The sequence below is a fragment of the Ovis canadensis genome, chromosome 1 (assembly GCF_042477335.2).
Source record: "Ovis canadensis isolate MfBH-ARS-UI-01 breed Bighorn chromosome 1, ARS-UI_OviCan_v2, whole genome shotgun sequence".
NCBI classification, from domain to species: Eukaryota; Metazoa; Chordata; class Mammalia; order Artiodactyla; family Bovidae; genus Ovis; species Ovis canadensis.
In genome coordinates, this window is record NC_091245.1 from 154,003,694 (window position 1) to 154,030,721 (window position 27,028).

Here is a 27,028-nt window from a genome sequence, read left to right on the forward strand (position 1 = left end):
AATGTGAGCTTTAACTGACATGTACCTCAGGTAAAAGAAGGTGATTAGATGGATGTAAGCTAAAATGAGATGACTTAATACCATATTAGTAAGATTTGTCAATAAAACATAAAATACACTAGGTGTTCTAGAAGAAAAGGATATAGCATAGGTAATTATAAACTAACACATCATTTACTAAGAAGAGAGAGAACAAAACAGGAAAAACCATACCTGATTTATAGAAAATCAGGAGAAATGGAGGAGGAAATTGCAATGAAAATGTTATGTATAAGTCATAAATGAAAATGATAAATTTGTAATTTATATTTCTCACCTTCAAGAGTATGTATATTTCCAAAATACTGCTGCTTAAGAGTTAAAGCAGCTGTAACTAGAGGAGACTGACTGTAATCTAGAGCTGCACTGTTATTTCACTTTGAGAGAAAAACAAAACAAAACATAATGAGTACAGGCAGCCACTTAAGGGGTGAATTCTTAATCTTAAATTTGAAAGAGTTATCAAGAACTCCAAGATAAAAGGACAGACAAAATCCTGAGACATGCGATATTAACAAGTAAATTACTTACAATAAGGGCTTCTATAATTTGTATACTAAAGAATACAAATAAAAGGGATGGCGAATCATTTCTATATTCTTGCCTTGAGAACACCATGAACAGTATGAAAAGGCAAAATGATATGACAATGAGAGATGAACTCCATTCATCAGTCGGTAGGTGCCCAGTATACTATTGGAGAAAAATGGAGAAATAACTCCAGAAAAATGAAGAGATGGAGCCAAAATGAAAACAACTCCCAGATGTGGATGTGACTGGTAATAGAAGTAAAGTCTGATGCTGTAAAGAACAGTACTGCATAGGAACTTGTAGGTCCATGAATCAAGGTAAATTGAAAGTGGTCAAACAGGAGAAGGCAAGAGTTAACATTGACATTTTAGGCATAAGTGAACTAAAATGGACTGGAATGGGTGAATTTAATTCAGATGATCATTATATCTACTACTGTGGGCAAGATTCCCTTAGAGGAAATGGAGTAGCCCTGATAGTCAACAAAAGAGTCCAAAATGCAATACTTGGGTGCAATCTCAAAAATTACAGAATGATCTCTGTTCATTTCCAAGGCAAACCACTCAATATCACAGTAATCTAAGTCTATGCCCCAATCAGTAATGCTGAAGAAGTTGAAGTTGAAGTTGAACAGTTCTATGAAGATCTACAAGACCTTCTAGAACTAACACCCCAAAAGATGTTCTTTTCATCATATAGGACTAGAATGTAAAAGTAGGAAATCAAGAGATACCTGGAATAACAGGTAAATTTGACCTTGGAGTACAAAATGAAGCAGGGCAAAGGCTTACATGGACATCACCAGATGTCTGATATCAAAATAAGATGGATTATATTATTTGCAGCCAAAGAAAGAGACGATGTATATCAGCAAAAACAAGACCAGGAGCTGACTCTGGCTCAGATCATGAACTCCTTCTTGCCAAATTAAGACTTAAATTGAAGAAAGTAGGGAAACCACTAGACCATTCAGGTACGACCTCAATCAAATCCCTTATGATAATATAGTGGAAGTGAATAACAGTTTCAAAGGATTATATCTGATAGACACAGTGCCTGAAAAACTATGGATGGAGGTTTGTGACACTGTACAGGAGAAAATGATCAAGACCATCCACAAGAAAAGGAAACACAAAAAGGCAAAATGGTTGTCTGACGAGGCCTTATGAATAGCTGAGAAAAGAAGAGAAGTGAAAGGCAAAGAGAAAAGGGAAGATAAACCTATTTGAATGCAGAGTTCCAAAGAATAGCAAGGAGATATGAGACTTTCTCAAAGATCAGTGCAAAGAAATAGAGGAAAACAACAGAATGGGAAAAACTAGAGGTCTCTTCAAGAAACTTAGAGATACCAAGGGAACTTTTTATGTAAAGAGGGGCACAATAAAGACAGAAATGGTATGGGCCTAACAGAAGCAGAAGGTATTAAGAAGAAGTGGCAAGAATACACAGAAGAAGTATACAAAAAAGATCTCCATGACCCAGATAGCCACGATGGTGTGATTACTCACCTAGAGCCAGACATCCTGGAATGCAAGATCAAGTAGGCCTTAGGAAGGATCATTACAGACAAAGCTAGTGGAGGTGATGGAATTTCAGTTGAACTATTTCAAATTCTAAAAGATGATAGTGTGAAAGTGCTGCACATAATATGCCAGCAAATTTAGAAAACTCAGCAGTGGCCACAGGACTGGAAAAGGTCAGTTTTCATTCCAGTCCCAAAGAAGGACAAAGCCAGAGAATATTCAAACTACCTCACAATTGCACTCATCTCACACACCAGCAAAGTAAACTCAAATTTTTCCAAGTCAGGCTTCAATAGCATGTGAAGCTGGTTTTAGAAAAGGCAGGGGAAGCAGAGATCAAATTGTCAACATCTGTTGGATCATAGAAAAAGCAAGAGAATTCCAGAAAAAAAAATATATTTCTGCATTATTGACTATGCCAAAGCCTTTGACTATGTGAATCACAATAAACTGTGGAAAATTCTTCAAGAGATAGGCATACCAGACCACCTGACCTGCCTCCTGAGAAATCTGTATGCAGGTCAAGAAGCAACAGAACCAAACTTGGAACAATGGACTGGTTCCAAATTGTGAAAGGATTATGACAAGGCTGTATTATCACTGTGTGTATTTAATTTATATGCAGAGTACATCATGCAAAATGCCACACTGGATGAAGCATTAGTTGGAATCAAGATTGTCGGGGGAAATATCAATAATCTCAGATATGCAGAGGACACCACTCTCATGGCAGAATGTGAAGAGGAACTAAAGAGCATCTTGATGTAATTGAAAGAGGAGAGTGAAAAAGCTGGCTTAAAATTCAACATTCAGAAAACCAAGATCATGGCTTCCAGTCCCATCACTTCATGGCAAATAGATGGGGAAACAATGGAAAGAGTGACAGACTTTATTTTTGGGGGGCTCCATAATCACTGCAGTTTGTGACTGCATCCATGAAATTAAAAAGCACTTGCTCCTTGGAAAAAGAGCTATGACAAACCTAGGCAGCATATTAAAAAGCAGAGACATTACTCTTTGCTGACCAAGTACCCTCTAGTCAAAGCTATGGTTTTTCCAGTAGTCATCTATGGATGTAGGAGTTGGACTGTAAAGAAAGCTGAGCACAAGAGAATTGATACTTTGAACTGTAGTGTTGGAGAAAACTCTTGAGATTCCCTTGAACTGCAAGGAAATCAAACCTGTCAATCTTAAAGGAAATCAGTCCTGAATATTCATTGGAAGGACTGCTGCTGAAGCTGAAACTCCAATACTTTGGTCATCTAATATGATGATATGACTCATTGGAAATGACCCTGATGCTAGGAAAGATTGAAGGGGATGATGGAGGATGAGATGGTTGGATGGCATCACCAACTCAATGGACACGCATTTCAGCAAACTCCAGGAGTTGGAGATGGACAGGGAAGACTGGTGTGCTGCAGTCCATGGGATCACAGAGAGTCAGGCATTACTGTGTGACTTAATGAACTGTACTGATACTAAAGAAAAACAAGAACCCAGGTGACTAGCAAAGAATTACTCTGGGATGAAAGAAAAAACATGGAAAAGTAAAGCGTAGACAATGCAAGAAATGTAGATACAAAAAGAATTTTATATCTGCAGGATTTTTGGCTTCAGTTTGATTTTTATTTATTATTGGAATATAGTTGATTTACAATATTATGTTAGTTTCAGATGTATAGCAAAGTAACTCAGTTATAAAGAAACATATTCCATTCTTTTTCAGATTCTATTACCACATAGGTTATTAAAGAATAATAAGTAGTATTCCCTGTGGTGTACAGCAGGTCCCTATTAATTATCTATTTTATATATAGTACTGTATATTTTCATCTCAAACTCCTTATTTATCCTTTCTCCCATCTTTGCTAACCATAAATTTGTTTTTGAAGTCTGTTTTCTCAACTCAGTTGGTCAAGAGTTGCCTTTAATGCAGGAGACCCAGGTTTAATCTCTGGGTCACCGGGAGAAGGAAATGTCAGCCCACTCCAGTCTTCCTGCCTAGGAAATCCCATGGGCAGAGGTGCTGGCAGGCTACAGTCCATGGGGTCGCAAGAGTAAGTCATGACTTAGTGACTAAAACCTACCTAATCTGAATTTTTTTGTTTTTTTAGGTTTCATATATAAGTGATACCATATGATATTTGCCTTTCTCAGTTTGATTTATGTAGTATGATATATGTAGTATGATAATCTCTAGATCCATTCATGTTGCTGCAAATAGTTTTAGTTCTTTGTTTTGCCTAAGTTTATATTTGTCTTCATTTTTATTTTTATTATTCTAGGAGGTGAATCCAAAAAGTGTTCTACCTATGTTTGTATTTAAGAGTTTATAGTGTGTGGTCTTACATTTAGGTCTTTAATCCATTTTGAGATAATTTTTGTATATGATGTTAGAGGATGCTCTAATTTTTTTCTTTTACATGTAGCTGTGCAATTTTCCCAGTACCACTTATTGAAGAGGCTGTCTTTTTTCCATTGTTTATTTTTGCTTCCTTATCATAGATTAGTTGACTGTAGATGTGTGGGTTTATTTCTGGCCTTTATAGCTTGTTCTATTGTTCTATCTTTATATGTTTCTATTTTTGTGCCAGTATCATACTGTTTTGATGACTGTATTCTTTGTAGTACAGTTTGAAGTAAGGAGCCTGATTCCTCCAGCTCCATTTTCTTTCTAAGGATTGTTTTTGCTACTCAGGTTCTTTTGCATTTACATATAAATTAAAAAAAAAAATTCTAGTTCTGTGAAACATGTCACTGAATTTGTTAAGGATTGCATGAATCTCTAGAGGATTTTTGGTAGTAGAGTAATTTTTACAGTATTAATTCTTCTAATCCAACAACATAGTATATATTTGTTTCATCTTTGATCTTTTATCAGAATGTTATAGCTTTCTGAATACAGGTCTTTTGCTTACTTAGGTAGGTTTATTTCTTGGCATTTTATGCTTTTTTGATGTAATGATAAATGGGATTGTTTAATTTCTCTTTCTTATTTTTTGTTGTTAGTGTATAAAAATGCAAGAGATTTCTGTGTGTTAATGTTATGTCCTGCCATTTAATCAAATTCACTAATGAGCTCTAGTAGTTTCCCGATAGCATCTATAGGATTTTCTATGTATAGCATCATATTATCTGTAAACAGTGACAATTCTACATCTGTTTCAATTTGGATATTTTTTAAATTTAACTTTGATTTAAAAGAGGCACACAATAAAAACAGGTAAAAAATTATAATATTAACATGTAATAATTTAAAAATTTCCCTAGAACATGTTATTTTCTTTTGAAATTCTTAATATTAAACTATTTTTTACAAATCATTCAATAATAATTTTTCTATAATCATTTTCTAATAGCCTATCAGCATGAAAAATTATTAATATATTCTATGGGGTATACAAGTATGCTAATTTATGTATAAATTAAATATACTCTTATCTAATACTTCTGGTTACTTGGTTATACTTTGAATATTTTTATCTAGTTTAAATAGCTATATATAAATTTCTAGCTAGGTTTTTATGTCATATTTCTTTTGCCTTTTTAAAACTGTAGTATTTGTTGTTGTTCAGTTACTCAGTCATGTCCGACTCTTTGCAACCTCTTGGACTGCAGTACTCCAGGTTGTTTTGCACTGTCTCCCTAACTTTGCTCAAATTTAGGTCCATTGAGTCAGTGATGCCATCCAACCATTTCATCCTCTGTTGCACCCTTCTCTTCCTGCCTTCAATCTTTCCTAGCGTCAGGGTCTTTTCCAAAGCATCAGTCTTTTGCATCAGGTGGCCAAAGTACTGAAGCTTCGGCATCAGTCCTTTGAATGAAAATTCAGGGTTCATTTCCTTTAGGATTGACTGGTTTGATTTCCTTGCAGTCTAAGGGACTATCAAGAGTCTTCTCCAGCATTAAAGTTGAAAAGCATCAATTCTGTGGTACCCAGCCTTCTTTATGGTCCAACTCTCACATCCATACAAGAAAGCAATTACTATGAAAGTCAAAGTCGCTTAATTGTGTCTGACTCTCTGAAACCCCATGGACTATACTGTTCATGGAATTCTCTAGGCCAGGATACTGGAGTTGGTAGCCTTTCCCTTCTTCAGGGGATCTTCAGGGAATCAAACTCAGGTCTCCCTTCTTGTAGGAGGATTCTTTACCAGTTGAGACACCAGGGAAGCCCAAGAATATTGGAGTAAGTGCCAATCCCTTCTCCAGCATAACTACTGAAAAAATCATAGCTTTGACTATACAGACCTTTTTTGGCAAAGTGATGTCTCTGTTTTTAATATGCTGTCTAAGTTTGTCATAGCTTTTCTTCCAAGGAGCAAGCATCTTTTAATTTTGTGGCTGCAGTCACCATTTGCAGTGATTTTGGAGCCCGATAAAATAAAGTCTGTCTGTTTCCATTGTTTCCCTATTTATTTGCAATGAGGGCTTCCCTGGTAGCACAGACAATAAAGAATGTGGGAGACCTGGGTTCGATCTCTGGATTGGAAAGAGCCCCTGGAGGAGGGCATGGGAACCCACTCCAATATTCTTGCATGGAGAATCCCCATGGACAGAGGAGCCTGGCAAGCTACAGTCCATAGGGTTGCAAAGAGTTGGACATGACTGAGCAACTAAGCACATACATTTGCCATGAAGTGATGGGACTGGATGCCATGACCTTAGTTTCTTGAATGTTGAGTCTAATACATTAATATATTAGTGTCTGCAATTAATTTAAAGTGCATATTTATTTTCTCATATTCTAGTTACCTTAGCATACATTTTCACTTTACTGAACCTATCTTCTAAAATTATCTTTCCATCCTAGCTTCATCATATTGTCATCCTGAAATCTGTGTTTATATCAACAGCAGTATAAATCAGGGTGTCTCTCATTCTATCTCTAATGATTATATTCTAGTGTTTTTTTTTTCCTGCTAACATCCTTCAATACCTCAACTCCACTAATATTTGTACTTTACCAAGACTTAAAATTTAGTTATTCTACCACTTTTTATTCTTTCTTTCCCCTTTTACATCTCCTATTTTATAGCCAACCTATTATAATCTCTCCCATGTATATATCTTCCACTCTTCTATTTTTTTTTTTTCCTGGAAATTTAGCCTTTGGTAAATTCTGAACCTGTCTATTTCATATCTGTGCCTCCACAACTGACTTTAACTAGAGAAAAGCATCCCTGCTGGGTATCCTCCCTTTAAATTCATGACCAGTACCTTTAGGCATGTTTTTATTTATTTAGCAGAATATTATGGTTATATTTAGAATAACTGAAATCTCAGATGTATTTTCTTGCTGTTCTCCATTTTTGTACCTTGTTTCCTCATGAATTCATGACTTTCTCTGCAGTTTTGAGCAGGCACAGATGATTCTAATATTCTTTGTATACAAGACAGGACTGTTTCTTCCTTTTCACATTAAAATGTTAGGTGATATTTACCTTCCTTCCTCTGTTTCCCTTCTTTATTGTTTCCTCAATGAGTTTCTTGAAAGGTTTCCTGAAATTCCCTTCTCAACTCCTAAATTTTGCTAAGTTAGTGGTGCACTTATTAAAATCTTACTTTTACTATGTCCCTTATATTTATATACTTCTGACATATCTTTAAGTTCATCTATATCTGTATCTTTCTTGTAAGCTATAGAGACAGAGATATGTATATCAAGACTCATTTATCACCATGCTTTGTTCTCTTCATTTCTTTTGATGTCATTTGTTGTTTCATTAGCTATTTGAGAAATATATGCTTCATATCAGATTCTTGGGTGACAGAAGATCTGAATATCTGCCTATAATAGTTTTCTGTATTTCTCTCTAGTAGAATAACAATACCTTGGCTTCCCTGGTGGTTCAGACAGTAAAAGCATCTGCCTGCAATGTGGAAGATTTGATCCCTGGGTGAGGAAGATCCCCTGGAGAAGGAAATGACAACCCACTCTAGTACTCTTGCCTGGTAAATTCCATGGATGGTAGGCTACAGTCCATGGGGTGGGAAAGAGTCGGACACGACTGAGCGACTTCACTTTTCACTATATCTAGTTATAGAAGTGATTTCCTTCAACTTTACTTCCTAATATTTCAGGTGGAAGTCTAATGATAAAGGAAACCTTTTACTTTGTTGAAAATCTCTACATTCTCTCTGGAAACATATGATTTACACTTCATGCTTAAAGTTCAAAAATTTTTCACAAAAATGCCCAGGTATATCTTTTCTTATTAATCTATCCTGAAACTTCTTGAGCCTTTCAATGCATACTTAGGTCTTTCCATAGATGATTACAATATTCTTATGTTTGTTTACTTTTTATCTCTCATAATTTGTTTCTGTCTCTTCTCTTGGAAAAACATATGTTCTTTTTTTTTCTGGTTTCTTTTTCTTTCTTTCTTTTTTTAAAGAATAAACTGACTTAAAAACATGGCATCAGGGTGAACTTCTATAAGACAATTCTAATTTTACAAGTGACAACATGTACCATCTCTAAGGGCCCTCCCTGAGGGGAAAGGAGTATGACAATTTGAAAGATTTGCCAGTTGCACTGGTGAGTTCTGACATTGCTGCTTTTGTTGATTCTCAGCAGTGGGTGACTGTCCCATATTGTCAGACGTTGTGCTTCAGTGAACACTTACAGTGAGCTGAATGGCTGATACTCTAAGGTGATCCCAAACAAGTTACACTCTATAGCATTACTTCTTTTCGCTGAAGTCCAGACCAGTGCACCTAATCACATCCAAAACATACATTATTAGAAAGAAATAGCCACTATACTTTTGGAATATGTATAGACTCCAGGATTTTTTGGTGGCCAGATGATAGATGGATTATTAGAGACTTTTGTAAATTTGACATTTTAAAAATGACTATTATATATAGAGTATCAAAAGAAATCATTATATAACTAAAATGTTAAAGTATGCCAAAAAGCTATTCTTTAAACAAATTCCAACCTAATAATACAAATGCTTTGATGACACTGACATATTATTAATGCTGAGAAAACCTGTGCTTAGGTGTACAATAAATCGGAGTCTGAACAATGAGAATAATATAAAACCTGACACTGCACATGAATGTCTCAGTCATGTTTGAAATACATATTTCTGATTTCAGAAAATCCATTAAATCTGTGTAGTATTCACATTTTTATTTTTTTAGGGCCTTCTTAAGGCAAGAGGTGAAAATAATACAATGTCATTAGTAACTATTTTAAAATAGTTTTTAAAATTAGGTAACAAATAATCATTAGGTAAATTTTTCAGAAAACTATTCAAATGTCTACTTTTCATTCCATTTAACACTATTTAAGAGAAAGATGATATGGGGTAGGAGGTGGGAAGGGAGTTCATGTTTGGGAACTCATGTACACCCATGGTGGATTCATGTCAATGTATGGCAAAACCAGTACAGTATTGAGAAGTAAAATAAAGTAAAGATAAAAATTGAAAAAAAAAAAGAAATAAATTTAAGAAGTTTTGGGGCACACATTTTCAAAAAGTATCTAACTTTTTTCAAGAAAATGCTTTCCCATCTCTACTATTCATGAGCAAAGAATATTGATGATGATATCATAGTTTATCTTATTAAATATTACCAAAGAATTTTTCATAAAATATTTCACTTAATGTGGAAAAATATATTATAAAGATATTATATAGAGCAAATAAAAAATGGAAACACTTTATTAGAAGTATTAGAACTATGAATAAATTTGAGGTTTTCAAAGTAATTTCTGCCTTTTAATAAACTACAATCTATTTTCTAGAACACTACTTATTACTCATGTAATATCCTTCTCAAACGTTTTACACTTACATTTGACTGCTGACTCTAAAGCTAAATCTACTTTGAAAATGTTTTTACTACATATAATTAAACTGATAATTTATTTCAAATTAGATTCAGGCTATAATCCATCTGGTTTAGTTATACATTTATTTGATATTTATTCCATTTTACATGTTTTTTGCATATGTACTGGAACACTTAAGACGTTGGTTGTTGTTTTAGTCATTAAGTCATGTCCAATTCTTTTGTGACCCCATGGACTGTAGTCCACCAGGGTCCTCTGTCTATGGAATTTCCCAGGCAAGAATACTGGAGTGAGTTGCCATGTTTTTCTTCAGGGGATCTTCCTGACCCAGAGATCAAACCTGCATCTCACTCACTGGCAGGTGGATTCTTTACCACTGAGGCACCTGGGAAGCCCAAGATATTGGTTCAGTTCAGTTCTGTTCAGTTGCTCACTCATGTCCGACTCTTTGCGACCCCATGAATCACAGCACGCCAGGCCTCCTTGTCCATCACCAACTCCCGGAGATCACTCAGACTCACATCCATCGAGTCAGTGATGCCATCTAGCCATCTCATCCTCGGTCATCCCCTTCTCCTCCAGCCCGAAATCCCTCCCAGCATCAGAGTCTTTTCCAATGTGTCAACTCTTTGCATGAGGTGGCCAAAGTACTGGAGCTTCAGCTTTAGCATCATTCCTTCCAAAGACATCCCAGGGTTGATCTCCTTCAGAATGGACTGGTTGGATCTCCTTGCAGTCCAAGGGACTCTCAAGAGTCTTCTCCTACACTGCAGTTCAAACGCATCAATTCTTTGGCTCTCAGCCTTCTTCACAGTCCAACTCTCACATCCATACATGACCACAGGAAAAACCATAGCCTTGACTAGACGGACCTTAGTAGGCAAAGTAATGTCTCTGCTTTTGAATATACTATCTAGGTTGCTCATAACTTTTCTTCCAAGGAGTAAGCGTCTTTTAATTTCATGGCTGCAGTCACCATCTGCAGTGATTTTGGAGCCCCCCAAAATAAACTCTGACACTGTTTCCATGGTTTCCCCATCTATTTCCCATGAAGTGATGGGGCCAGATGCCATTATCTTCATTTTCTGAATGTTGAGCTTTAAGCCAAATTTTTTGCTCTCCTCTTTCACTTTCATCAAGAGATGGGCTCGATAAAGAAAGGACAGAAATGGTATGGACCTAATAGAAGCAGAAGATATTAAGAAGAGGTGGCAAGAATATAAGAAAGAACTGTACAAAAAAGATCTTCACAACCCAGATAATCATGATGATGTGATCACTAATCTAGAGCCAGACATCTTGGACTGTGAAGTCAAGCAGGCCTTAGAAAGCATCACTATGAACAAAGCTAATGGAGGTGATGGAATTCCAGTTGAGCTGTTTCAAATCCTGAAAGATGATGCTGTGAAAGTGCTGCACTCAATATGCCAGCAAATTTGGAAAATTCAGCAGTGGCCACAGGACTGGAATAGGTCAGTTTTCATTCCAATCCCAAAGAAAGGCAATGCCAAAGAATGCTCAATTACACTCATCTCATATGCTAGTAAAGTAATGCTCAAAATTCTCCAAGCCAGGCTTCAGCAGTATGTGAACCGTGAACTCTCTGATGTTCAAGCTGGTCTTTAAAAAGGCAGAGGAAACAGAGATCAAATTGCCAACATCCGCTGGATCATGGAAAAAGCAAGAGAGTTCCAGAAAAACATATATTTCTGTTTTATTGACTATGCCAAAGCCTTTGACTCTGTGGATCACAATAAACGGTGGAAAATTCTGAAAGAGATGGGAGTACCAAACCACCTGACCTGCCTCTTGAGAAATCTGCATGCAGGTCAGAAAGCTACAGTTAGAACTGGACATGGAACAACAGACTGGTTCCAAAGAGGAAAAGGAGTACGTCAAGGCTGTATATTGTCACCCTGCTTATTTAACTTCTATGCAGAGTACATCATGAGAAACGCTGGACTGGAAGAAACACAAGCTGGAATCAAGATTGCTGGGAGAAATATCAATAACCTCAGATACGCAGATGACACCACCCTTATGGCAGAAAGTGAAGAGGAGCTAAAAAGCCTCTTGATGAAAGATATTGGTTAGGGTGCTAATATTTAACATTGAGTTAGTGTCCTTATTCCTATTAGGGCAGCTGAGATTCTTTGATATGAAGAATTACTCTAATTTGGTCTCAACCACATCAGATAAACCCTGATAGAGTTTTCACTATCACCTATATTAGCTTTGTACATCAGTATTTAAAAGCACACAAACTATGGCCTCCAACAAATATATTGAGTACACATGTAGTAATATAGATCTTTTCATAAACAAAATGGTAAAACAAAAGAAAAATTAAAGCATATTAAAGTTTCTTTTAGGTCCTGAATTAGTTTACTTCAGAGAAACATTTCATCTTCATTAAAACCTTCATTGCTTCTCCTAGCAATCAGATTTCAATGGTATTCTGCTTTAGAGTTTTAAAAATTCTGCTTACATGTAGAATATGATTTTATCAGAGGATCCTGTTTAGGGAATAATAACTTGAAATAAGCAAACTATAAACTACAGATTTTTTGTGTAGTTTGGAGACAATATAGGGTTTCATAAGAACGCTCTTAACATATAATAGTTGTTATGAACATTTCCCTTTTAAACTTTTATATCTAAGGCTATTGGCATTCATGTATGTGTGTGTCTGTGCACGTGTTTAGATATTTCACAAGGGAAGCCGGGAGGACCCCATGGCCAAGGGGCAGCAGCCAAGAGGAGTTACCCCACGTCCGAGGTCAAGGGCAGTGGCTGAGAGTGCCAGGCTGTGATGGCACAAGAACGGCTGAGATGAGCTACCCCATGTTTGAGGTCAGTGGTGGCAACCGAGAGGAGCTACCCAGGGTCCAAGGTCAGGGGCAGTGGCTGAGAGTGCCAGGCTGCTACAGCTCAGGAGCAGCCAAGAGGAGCTACCCCACATTCGAGGCCAGTGGCAGCGGCTTGGAGGAGCAACCCCACATCCAAGGAGCAGTGGCTGAGCATGTGCAGCAGGCCCCAGAGGAGCTATTTCACCTTCAAAGTCAGGAGGGGCAGTGGAGAGGAGATACCCCTCATCCAAGGTAAGGAGCAGCGGCTGTGCTTTGCTGGAGTAGCCAAGCGGAGATACCCCATGTCCAAGGTAAGAGAAACCCAAGTAAGAGGTAAGTGTTGCAAGAGGGCATCAGAGGGCAGACACACTAAAACCATAATCACAGAAAACAAGTCAGTCTAATCACACTAGGACCACAGCCTTGTCTAACTCAATGAAACAAAGCCATGCCTGTGGGGCCACCCAAGATGGGCGGGTCATGGTGGAGAGGTCTGAGAGAATGCGGTCCACTGGAGACGGGAATGGCAAACCACTTCAGTATTCTTGCCTTGAGAACCCCATGAACAGTATGAAAAGGCAAAATGATAGGATACTTAATGAGGTACTCCCCAGGTCAGTAGGTGCCCAATATGCTACTGGAGATTAGTGGAGAAATAACTCCAGAAAGAATGAAGGGATGGAGCCAAAGCAAAAACAATATCCAGCTGTGGATGTGACTGGTGATAGAAGCAATGTCTGATGCTGTAAAGAGCAATATTGCATAGGAATCTGAAATGTCAGGTCCATGAATCAAGGCGAATTGGAAGTGGTCAAACAGGAGACAGCAAGAGTGAAGGTTGGCATTCTAGGAATCAGTGAACTAAAATGGACTGAAATGGGTGAATTTAACTCAGATGACCATTATATCTGCTACTGCGGTCAGGAATCCCTCAGAAGAAATGGAGTGGCCATCATGGTCAACAAAAGAGTCTGAAATGCAGTACTTGGATGCAATCTCAAAAATGACAGAATGATCTCTGTTCTTTTCCAAAGCGAAGCATTCAATATCACTGTAATCCAAGTCTATGTCCCAACCAGTAATGCTGAAGAAGCTGAAGTTGAACAGTTTTATGAAGACCTACAAGACTTTTCAGAACTAACACCCAAAAAAGATGTCCTTTCCATTATAGGGGACTGGAATGCAAAAGTAGGAAGTCAATAAACACCTGGAGTAACAGGCAAATTTGGCCTTGGAGTATGGAATGAAGCAGGGCAAAGACTAATAGAGTTTTGCCAAGAAAATGCACTGGTCATAGCAAACACCCTCTTCCAACAATACAAGAGAAGACTCTACACATGGACATCACCAGATGGTCAACACTGAAATCAGATTGATTATATTTTTTGCAGCCAAAGATAAAGAAGCTCTATACAGTCAACAAAAACAAGACCAGGAGCTGACTGTGGCTCAGATCATGAACTCCTTATTACCTAATTCAGACTTAAATTGAAGAAAGTAGGGAAAACCGCTAGACCATTCAGGTATGATCTAAATCAAATCCCTTATGATTATACAGTGGAAGTGAGAAATAAATTTAAGTGCCTAGATCTGATAGATAGAGTTCCTGATGAACTATGGATGGAGATTCATGGCATTGTACAGGAGACAGGGATCAAGACCATCCCCATGGAAAAGAAATGAAAAAAAGAAAAATGTCTGTCTGAGGAGGCCTTACAAATAGCTGTGAAAAGAAGAGAAGTGAAAAGCAAAGGAGAAAAGGAAAGATATAAGCACCTGAATGCAGAGTTGCAAAGAATAGCAAGAAGAGATAAGAAAGCCTTCTTCAGCGATCAGTGCAAAGAAATGGAGGAAAAGAACAGAATTGGAAAGACTAGAGATCTCTTCCAGAAAATTAGAGATACTAAGGGAATATTTCATGCAAAGATGGGCTCGATAAAGGACAGAAATGATATGGAACTAACAGAAGCAGAAGATATTAAGAAGAGGTGGCAAGAATACATGAAAGAACTGTAGAAAAAAGATCTTGACGACCAAGATAATCACGATGGTGTGATCACTCACCTAGAGCCAAACATCCTGGAATGTGAAGTTAAGTGGGCCTTGGAAAGCATCACTACAAACAAAGCTAGTGGAGGTGATGGAATTCCAGTTGAGCTACTTCAAATCCTGAAAGATGATGCTGTGGAAGTGCTGTACTCAATATGCCAACAAATTTGGAAAACTCAGCAGTAGTCACAGGACTGGAAAAGGTCAGTTTTCATTCCAATTCCAAAGAAAAGCAATGCCAAAGGTGCTCAAACTACTGCACAATTGCACTTATCTCACACATTAGTAAAGTAATGCTCAAAATTCTCCAAGCCAAGTTTCAGCAATATGTGAACCATGAACTTCCATATGTTCAAGCTGGTTTTAGAAAAGGCAGAGGAACCAGAGATCAAATTGCCAACATCTTCCAGATCATTGAAAAAGCAAGAGAGTTCCAGAAATACATATATTTATGCTTTATTAACTGTATCAAAGCCTTTGACTGTTGGGATCACAATAAGCTGTGGAAAATTCTGAAAGAGATGGGAATATCAGACCACCTGACCTACCTCTTGAGAAATCTGTATGCAGGTCAGGAAGCTACAGTTAGAATTGGACATGGAACAACAGACTGGTTCCAAATAGGAAAATGAATATGTCAAGGCTGTATATTGTCACACTGTTTATTTAATTTATATGCAGAGTACATCATGAGAAACGCTGGACTCGATGAAACACAAGCTGGAATCAATATTGCTGGGAGAAATATCAATAACCTTATGGCAGAAAGGGAAGAGGAGCTAAAAAGCCTCTTGATGAAAGTGAAAGTGGAGAGTGAAAAAGTTGACTTAATGCTCAACATTCAGAAAATGAAGATCATGGCATCTGGTCCCATCACTTCATGGGAAATAGATGGGGAAATAGTGGAAACAGTGTCAGACTTCACTGTGGATGGATGTCTGCAGCCATGAAATTAAAAGACACTTACTCTTTGGAAGAAAAATCATGACCAATCTAGACAGCATATTTAAAAGCAGAGACATTACTTTGCCAACAAAGGTCCATCTAGTCAAGGCTATGGTTTTTCCAGTGGTCATGTATGGACGTGAGATTTGGACTGTGAAGAAGGCTGAGTGCCGAAGAATTGATGCTTCTGAACTGTGGTGTTGGAGAAGACTCTTAAGAGTCCCTTGGACTGCAAGGAGATCCAACCAGTCCATTCTGAAGGAGATCAGCCCTGGGATTTCTTTGGAAGGAATGATGCTAAAGCTGAAACTCCAGTACTTTGGCCACCTCATGAGAAGAGTTGACTCCTTGGAAAAGACTCCGATGTTGGGAGGGGATTGGGGGCAGGAGGAGAAGGGGACGACAGAGGATGAGATGGCTGGATGGCATCACTGTCTCAATGGACGTGAGTCTGAGTGAACTCTGGGAGTTGAGGATGTACAGGGAGGCCTGGCCTACTCCGAGTCATGGGGTTGCAAAGAGCTGGACACGACTGAGTGACTGAACTGAACTGAACTGAATGGAGAAATTCTTGATTATAACATGTGTTAAGAAATCTCATGTGACGTAGTTTCTGTTTTTCACCCCAGAGAAATGTATAAAGGGCTTTCTATCTGAAGAAGACCTTACTTTACTTCAAAGCAACACTTTTGCCTAAGACTTTATAGAATCCCTTAGAAAGCTTCTAAAACCCAAAGATTCCACATTCATATCCCTAATATTTTAATTCAGCAGGTATAAAATGGGCTTGGGAATTTACATTTTCAACAAATCAGAATTAATTCTGTTGTTCAGGAACACACGTGGAAGTAGCTAGAGTATCATCTATAATTTCATTGCCTTAATTTTTTTTTATACCTATATTTCTGTTTTGTTTAATGCCTTAAACTCTATATGATTAAACTTTATATGATCAAGATTTGTCTATTATTCTTATAAAAGTTATAAACTAGATCTTAGAGTTCTCTGCACTCTTATGAACTGTCAGTTCACTTCAGTCACTCAGTTGTGTCCGACTCTTTGTGACCCCATGAATCGCAGCACGCCAGGCCTCCTTGTCCATCACCAACTCCCGGAGTTCACTCAAACTCATGTCCATCGAGTCAGTGATGCCATTCAGACATCTCATCCTGTGTCGTCCCCTTTCCCTTCTGCCCACAATCCCTCCCAGCATCAGGGTCTTTTCCAAGGAGTCAACTCTTCTCATGAGGTGGCCAAAGTACTGGAGTTTCAGCTTCAGCATCAGTCCTTCCAATGAACACCCAAGACTGATCTCCTTCAGGATGGACTGGTTGGACCTCCTTGCAGTCCAAGGGACTCTCAAGAGTCTTCTCTAAAAGCATAGTTCAAAAGCATAAATTTTTCAGCACTCAGCTTTCTTCACAGTCCAACTCTCACACCCATACATGACTACTGGAGAAATCATAGACTTGATTAGACGGACCTTTGTTGGCAAAGTAATATCTCTGATTTTGAATATACTATCTAGGTTGGTCATAACTTTCCTTCCAAGAAGTAATGCTTACAACTACCAGAAGTTGTTTAATATAAAGTTAATCATATTAAATCTTACCTATGCTAAATTATAAGCTAAAAATCAAAAGACTTAAACTACAGCATATTTAGAAGGGATCCAAAATTGTGGAAATATACTTCATTTCTTATGTTGCAGCCTTAAGTATAGTATTCATGAAGATGAAGTTCTTCTCTGATGGTCAGGAGGTAAGGGAGAGGTGCTATAAATAATCTGATCTTAACTCATGTGCTAGTTAATTTTAAAGGTTAATTTTATATTAGAGCCACTCCATTTGAATGAGAGGGGTGATTTCTACTCCTCCATATTTATCAAGTAAATAATCAAAGGGACTCAAACAGTAGTGGCAAATTGGAGCTTTTAGTAGTATCCCCACTATAAGTTATAACTTACTCTGTGAGAAAGCAAGCTTGACAATAAGAGTGACTGATGTGGGTTCATGGTTTAGAGAAATGATAGATGGATATTCCTCAACATATCACATAATATAACAAGATTCTTAGATTTTTTTAGATTAATAAAACATTTATGCTGATAACATTTATACAGCAATAATTAAAATACACCAGGTATAAATTAATCAAGCTTAACTAGAAATCTTTTTGAAAATGCATACTGTCACAAAATATATCATAGTTTATTTACTCTGCCTTCCTTTTTAATGAAACCTACAATGTGTTTATTTGATCAATAATCTAATGTAGGAATTTTCTCATGCCCATTAAAAAAGCACATTCTCATAATTTGTAATAAAATGATGCTATCAACTGTCCTTTGTAATTACTGTGTATATTTTTCTGTGGCTATGATGTACTTTAATATCCAGTTATAAGTTATGTTAATTATACCTTCACTTAGTACACATGATAAATATTAGATGTTTTTCTGTACATAACGTCCATGGTCTACAAGGTAATTTTGTTTGCTGAGGTGATACAATCTTTCTACATGCTTTCTTTCATATCCTTTAAAGGGAGCATGCTAATATAAATTGCTAAAGCATACTCCTTTCCTAAATTTGATAAATCATAATGAAAAATGAGAAAAAATAAAGTTTTAGAGCAGCACACACATTCAGTGGGTATGGACTGTCTGTCATGAAAAAACCAAGTATGTCAATGAATTAAGATATATTCAGCCTAACAAGAATTATTTGATAAGAATATTTTCTGAGGAGAGGTTTTATTATCTCAGAAATATTCAAAACACCCTCATAAAATCTAAAATAAGTACAAACATTGAAATAAGATGCACATCATCTGCTAAAATTTTACAAACTGTGAAATATTGTTACAATAATCCAAGATTCTTAAAGCTCATTTGATTTATAATAATTTTCTGCACTTCTTGTTTATTTATAAAGTTGAGTCATAAAATATTTTACCTTTTATTTGAGAAATGGCTGGAGCATTTTCTTTGAAACAATAGGTTACTTCCTAATTGTTTCAGATTTGTGAACATAAATTTGCTACACAATAGGTAAGCATTACGCTATATCTATATATTTATCATTTTCTTGGGGTATTATGGAAATCCATATCTGAATTACACTATAATAGCTCAATTTGTCTTGGACATAGATTACTGAGAGAAAGGGAAAGGGAGAGGTAAAGTGAGGGAAGACAAAGTGAAGAGAAAGATACATGGTTTTCTAAGTAAAAAATAGACTGTGTCATGTCTACTGGTAGAGGCAATGTTAAGAAAAAATTGCATAACTTTCTTGTTACAAAGATTACAAACGAATGGATAATTAACATTTGAAAATCTAATAAAGACAATCTTGTGATTATTTAAATAGAGGTAGCTATAGACAGAGACTACCACACAGTATTTGAAACAATAAGATTAATATGTTATTTAAAATGAAGGAAATCTATAATGGTTAAGCACAGCCTTTTAAAACAGAGTAGACTTTTAATTTTTTATGAATATTTTGGTTGAACAATTGTTCTTTGGCTGGTTGTATTGCAGCAGGAGGAAACTGATGTTAGCCTAGGGACAGTTGTTTGATGAGACTTTTATTGATTTACTAGTTTCAGAAGGTGATTCATAGAAATTAATCCACTGTTAATTGATTTACCTTCAAACTTAGAACCATTAAACTTGAGCATCTTCAGCATTACTGGTCGGGGTATAGACTTGGATTTCTGTGATACTGAATGTTTTTCCTTGGAAATGAACAGAGATAGTTCTGTCGCTTTTGAGATTGCACCCATGTACTGCATTTCAATCAATGAATAAGTGAATACAGTCAGTCAATCCTAAAGGAAATAAGTCCTGAATATTCATTGAAAGGACTGATGTTGAAGCTGAAACTCCAATACTTTGGCCACCTGATGTGAAGAACTGACTCACTGGAAAAGATGCTGATGCTGGGAAAGATTGAAGGCAGGAGGAGAAGGGAACGACAGAGGATGAGAAGGTCAGATGGCATCACCTACTTGATGGAAAAAGTTTAAGCAAGTTCTTGGACTTGGTGATGGACAGGGAAGCCTGGCGTGCTACAGTCTATAGGGTCACAAAGAGTTGGACACAACTGAGCAACTGAATCAAACTGAAATGCATTTTGGACTCTTTTGTTGACTATAAGGGCTACTCCATTTCTTCTAAAGGATTCTTGCCCATAATAGTAGATGTAACGGTCATCTGAATTAAATTCACCCATTCCTGTCCATTTCAGTTTACTGATTCCTAAAATGTCTATGTTCACTTTTGCCATCTCCTGTTGGACCACTTCCAATTAACCTTGATTCATGGACCTAACATTCCAGGTTCTTATGCAACATTGTTCTTTACAGCATCAGATCCTACTTCCTTCACTTAGTAAAATATTACTAAGAGAATTTAAAGATCTAGATAAGTAGAGACGTATTCCATGTTCATCAAATAGAAAACTTCTCCCAGTTGACTATATATGTTCAATGAAATCTCTATCAAAATATCAGCAGCTTCTTTTTAAGACAAAACCGGTAGATTTACACTGCCCAACTACAAAACTTAATGATGAAATGTAAAATTACAGTAATCAACACTGTGTGATGCTGGTATAACAATAGATGTATATATATGCAACAGAATTGAGAAGCCAGAAATATATCCTTAGAATATAATCCATTAGAAGAAATGGATTAGCCCTCATAGTCAACAAAAAATTCTGAAATGCAGTACTTGCGTGCAATCTCAAAAACAAAAGAATGGTCTCAGTTTGTTTCCAAGGCAAACCATTCAATATCACAGTAATTCAAGTCTTTGCCCCAATCACTAAGGCCAAAGAAGATGAAGTTGAATGGTTCTATGGAGACCTACAAGACCTTATAGAACTAACATTAAAAAAAAGAAAAAGATTTCCTTTTCATCATAGGATACTGGAATATAAAAGTAGAAGTCAAGAAATACCTGGAATAGCAGGCAAGTTTGGCTTTGGAGCACAAAATGAAGCACAGCAAAGGTTGATAGTTTTGTTAAGAGAAGATGCTGGTCAATAAGAAACACTCTTGTCCAACAATACAAGATGTGGCTCTACACATGGACATCAACAGATGGTCAATACTGAAGTCAGATTGAATGTATTCTTTGAAGCTGAAGTTGGAGAAGCTCTATATAGTCAGTAAAATATAAGACCTGGAGCTGACTGTGGCTCAGATCGTGAGCGCCTTATTGCAAAATACAGGCTTAAATTGAAGAAAGTAGGGAAAACCACCAGATTCTGAGGTGGCACTACTGGTAAAGAACAAGTTTGCTAATGCAAAAAAGTATTAGATATAGGTATGATCCCTGGGTTGGGAAGATACCCTGGAGGAGGGCATGGCAACCCACTGAGGGATTCTTGGCTGGAAAATCACATGGACTGAGGAGACTGGTGGGCTACACTCCATAGGGTCACAAACAATCGGACACAACTGAAGCGACTTAGCATACATGCAGGGAAAACCACTAGGCCATTCAGATATGACTTAAATCAAATCCCTTATGATTATACAGTGGATGTGATGAATAGATTCATGGGAATAAATTTGGTAGACACAGTGCCTGAGGAACTATGGACAGAGTTTTATAATATTGTATAGGAGTCAGTGACAAAAACCATCTCAAAGGAAAAGAAGTGCAAGAAGGCAAAGTGGTTGTCTAAGGAGGAGTTAAAATAGCTGAGAGAAAAGGAAGCAAAAGGCATAAGGAGAAAGGGAAGGATATGGTATACCCAACTGAATGCACTGAAAGTGAAAGTGTTAGGAGTTCAGTTATGGCTGACCCTAGCAATTCCAAGGACTGTAGCCTGCCAGGATCCTTCATCCATGGAATTCTTCAGGTAAGAATACTGGAGTGGTTTGTCGTTCCCTTCTTCAGAGTATCTTCCCTATCCAGGGTTCAAACTTAATTCTACTGCATTGCAGGCTGATTCTTTACTGTCTGAGCCAACAGGAAAGCCCAACCAAATGCACAGTTCCAGAGAATAGAAAGAAGAGAAGAAATCCTTCTTAAGTAAACAATGCAAAGAAATAGAGGAAAATGATAGAATGGAAAAATACTTTTCTTCAAGAAAATTGGAAATACTGAGGGAAAATTTCATACAAAGATGGGCACAATAAAAGACAGAAATGGCAAGTATCTAACAGAAGCAGAAGACATTGAGAAGACATGGCGAGAATACACAGAACTATACAAAAAAGATCTTTGTGACCCAGATAACTATGATGGTGTGACCACTCATCCAGAACCAGGCAACCTGGAGTGTGAAATCAAGTGGGCCTTAGGAAGCATTGCTAGGAACAAAGCTAGTGGAGGTGAAGGAATTCCAGCTGAGTTATATAAAATAACTCAGTTATATAACTGAGTTATATAAACATCTAAAAGATGTTTATGTTAACGTGCTGCACTCAATATATCAGCAAATTTGGAATAGTCAGCAATGGCCACAGGAATGGAAAAGGTCAGTTTTGAATCTAATCCCAAAGAACAATGCCAAAGAATGTTCAACTTACCATGTGATTGCATTCATTTCACATGCTAGCAAGTCAATGATCACAATCACTCAAGCTAGGCTTCACCAGTATGTGAACTGTGAACTTCTAGATTTATATAAAAGTTGGATTTAAAAAGGCAAAGGAAAGAAAAAGTAAAGAAAGTGTAGTCACTCAATCATGTCTGACTCATTGCAACCCTGGAGACTGTAGCCCAGCAAGCTCCTCTGTCCATGGGATTCTCCAGGCAAAAGTACTGAAGAGCGTTGCCATTCCCTTGTCTATGTGATTTTCCCAACCCAGAGGCTGAAGCGGGGTCTCCAACATTGCAACAGATTCTTTACCATCTGAGCCACCAGGGAAACCTACAAAAGGCAGAGGAACCAGAGATAAAATTGCCAACATCCATTGGATCAAAGAAAAAGCAAAGGAATTCCAGAAAAACATCTACTTCTGTTTCGTTGACTATGCTAAATCCTTTAACTGTGTGGATCACGATAAACTGGAAAATTCTTAAAGAAAAGGGAATACCAGACCAACCATCTGTCTCCTGAGAAACCTGTAGGCAGGTCAAGAAGCAACAGTTAGGACCAGACATGGAACAATGGACTGGTTCAACACTGGAAAAGGAGGACGTGAAGGCTGTATATTGTCACCCTGCTTCCTTAACTTCTATGCAGGGTACATCATACAAAATGCAAGGTTGGATGAATCATGAGGTGTAATCAAGATTGCTGGAAGAAATATCAACAGCCTCAGATATGCAAATAATACCGTCATGCAAAATGCTGGGCTGGATAAAGCACAAGTTGAAATCCAGATTGCCAGGAGAGATATCAATAACCTCAGACATGCAGATGACATCACCCTTAAGGCAGATAGCAAAGAATAACTAAAAAGTCTCTTGATGAAGGTGAAAGAGGAGAGTTAAAAAGCTGGCTGAAAACTCAACATTCAAAAAATGAAGATCATGGCATCTGGTTCCATCACTTCATGGCAAATAGATGGGGAAACAATGGAAACAGTGGGACTATTTTTGGGGGCTCCAAAACCACTGCAGATGGTGACTGCAATACCTTGATCCTTAAATGAAGCTAAACATGCAAATTATATGAACCTTGATAAAATATCTCTATGTAATAGCCTAAACCTTAAATACCTAGGCAAAAATCTTGGTAAGCTTGGGGTGGGAATTAAGTCGGTAAACTTGGGATGGAATGCAAGAAGCATGGACAACAATAGAAGAGAAATAACCCATTAGTCTTCTAGTCATCGAAAGGGATATTAATAAGATGTACCACAGCTTTCTTATCCAGTCATCTGCTGATGGACATCTAGGTTGTTTCCATGTCCTGGCTATTATAAACAGTGCTGCAATGAACATTGGGGTACATGTGTCTCTTTCCATTCTGGTTTCCTCGGTGTGTATGCCCAGCAGTGGGATTGCTGGGTCATAAGGTAGTTCTATTTGCAATTTTTTAAGGAATCTCCACACTGTTCTCCATAGTGGCTGTACTAGTTTGCATTCCCACCAACAGTGTAGGAGGGTTCCCTTTTCTCCACACCCTCTCCAGCATTTATTGCTTGTAGATTTTTGGATCGCAGCCATTCTGACTGGTGTGAAGTGGTACCTCATTGTGGTTTTGATTTGCATTTCTCTAATAATGAGTGATGTTGAGCATCTTTTCATGTGTTTGTTAGCCATCCGTATGTCTTCTTTGGAGAAATGTCTATTTAGTTCTTTGGCCCATTTTTTGATTGGGTCGTTTATTTTTCTGGAGTTGAGCTGCATAAGTTGCTTGTATATTTTTGAGATTAGTTGTTTGTCAGTTGCTTCATTTGCTATTATTTTCTCCCATTCAGAAGGCTGTCTTTTCACCTTGCTTATAGATGAAAATGCAAGTCATGGAGAACAATAGAACAACAATTATAAGAATAAGAAACAGCAGATTATATACGTTCACATTAACCTTGAGAAAATTGATATTTTAATGAAAGCTACCATTTGCCATTACATCAGAACAAGTATTGTTATGATAAACTTTGCCTGCCTTTTTGCGACAGTAGCAGCAGCATAATACAGATCACTTTCTACTCTTTCATTTTTTACTACCTGTTGTTAATACAGAGGTTAGAATTATGGACTTCAAGCACTGAAGTCCTCTTGGTAAGCGTCAAGCAAGACAACAGATTTTAAAATTAGCACTATGAAAACATAAAGCAGAAAATTTTTTTATCTTCCTTAAAAACAATATCAGATTTTTTTGGTCTTAAAATTATCTCATCATCTCTAACAATGTAGTATGCGAATATGAGCATATTCTTTTTCTTTCTTCCTGTAGTCTCAATTACGTACTGGGTAATTTTGTTAAATATAATCACTTTCTCCTATAAGATGAAAATATATTCTGTGAGCAAAATGACTTTTCTTCTCTATTATACTCCTTCATCCAGAAATAAAGTGATAGTATACCTGGAAAAAAATTGCAGTCTTAATTCTGCCTATGTTTACAAACACTGATCACCAGCTACACAGGTCCATCATTGACAAAGAACATTAATTCTGGTATATCAATGTATAAAGACAGAAACCATAATTTCCCACTGAGATCAAACAAAAATATCAATTATGAAAGATTAGATGAAAACAATACCCAGAATATTTAGAAAGATATTCACATGCTATGATCTTGCACCTAAGATGATAATGTTGTGTGGTATCTGAAAGTAGACCTAACCGCTGGATTTTTTAAAGTTTTTTCAAATGCCTACAATAAAATCAAAGTAGTATATTATAAAATATCTGTGAATTTGTACAGAAAGGAGCATCAGTTCAGTTCAGTTTCTCAGTCGTGTCTGACTCTTTGCGACCCCATGAATCGCAGCACGCCAGGCCTCCCTGTCCATCACCAACTCCCAGAGTTCACTCAGACTCACATCCATCGAGTCAGGGATGCCATCCAGCCATCTCATCCTCGGTCATCCCCTTCTCCTCCTGACCCCAATCCCTCCCAGCATCAGAGTCTTTTCCAATAAGTCAACTCTTCTCATGAGGTGGCCAAAGTACTGGAGTTTCAGCTTCAGCATCATTCCTTCCAAAGAAATCCCAGGGTTGATCTCCTTCAGAATGGACGGGTTGGATCTCGTTGCAGTCCAGGGGACTCTCAAGACTCTTTTCCAACACCACAGTTCAAAAGCATCAATTCTTCGGCGCTCAGCCTTCTCCACAGTCCAACTCTCACATCCATATGTGACCTCAGGAAAAACCATAGCCTTGACTAGACGGACCTTACTTGGCAAAGTAATGTCTCTGCTTTTGAATATACTATCTAGGTTGGTCATGACTTTTCTTCCAAGGAGTAAGCGTCTTTTAATTTCATGGCTGCAGTCACCATCTGCAGTGATTCTGGAGCCCCCCAAAATGAAATCTGACACTGTTTCCACTGTTTCCCCATCTATTTCCCATGAAGTGATGGGACCAGAAGTGAACCGAAGTAAAAGCTCACGAAGGCTAAAGAAATCAAAATGTTTAAGGATAGTAATAATGATATGTCCATATTTGAGGAAGACAGTTTACAAAGTTTTCAAAAAGAAAAAAGTTAATTCATAGAAGTTCTTATGATAAACAGGAATGTTCAGTATTGCTTGGTTAGAAATCTGTCAGTGAAAATTTCAAGAAGAAACTTGGAAATACCCTAGGGTATTGGGTAAAATTTTACTCATCACATGCCCAAGTAGTCTCAAGACATAACTAGGAGCTTCTAGCTGGATGTTAAGGGTAGGGAAATCAACTGGGAAATGGGTTATAGACATGCATACATGCTTATGAGAAAACATATCTTAAGAATATGTTGCTCCAAAGTGGGGGTAATCCTATGGACTTCCATCTTACAGCTGGTATGCAAAATCTTGGGCAGACTTAGTGATCTGGAGAAATGAAAACTTAAGAGTTTGGCTAACCCTAGATAATATCTTAAGTGGAAGAGATATTTGATGGATCTCTGTATAAGTTGGCATTTTGGTTATTCATGTTGGTCAAATAACTGGTTTACATTTCCTAATTAGTATGTAGTATTTGACAGGAACACTATTGCTTTCATCAACTGATGTGATGGTCAGTGTAACCTACCCAATATATCAACTTGGCTAAGCTATAATCTCTGGCTATTCAATCAAAAAGTAATCTAGGTTTTGATGTGAAGATACTCTGTTGATGTGATTAACTTTCAGAGTCAGTTGACTTTAAGGGAGATTATCCTAGGTAATCTGGATGGGTCCAATTAGATTAGTTCAAAAATCTTAAAGAGGAGACTGAGGCATCCCTGCAAAAGAAATTCCCCCTGTGAATAGGTCCCTGTATGATGTTCCTGATGTGTTCTACAGAATTTATATTTACCTTGCCTGTTCTCATATTTGCATGCATCAGTCCCTTTCAATGATTCTCTTGACATGTATCTCTTATGAATCTGTTTCTCTCATTGATCTCTGATTCAATTTGGAAAACAATAATTTTAAGCAAAAGGTCATATGTATTATTTGAAATTACCCTCTTTCTGTCTGCAACAGAAAAAAAAATCATTTTAATAAGATTAACTCACCATGTTTAATACAGTTTGGCAGAGTTATAAATATGATTTTTATCAACTATGTCATGTGGTCCATACAATGCAAGGTAAATAAAAACCATGCCCTCAAATATTTGTGTGAATATATGTTTATGAATAGCTAAACTACAAGGTAGGAAGTGG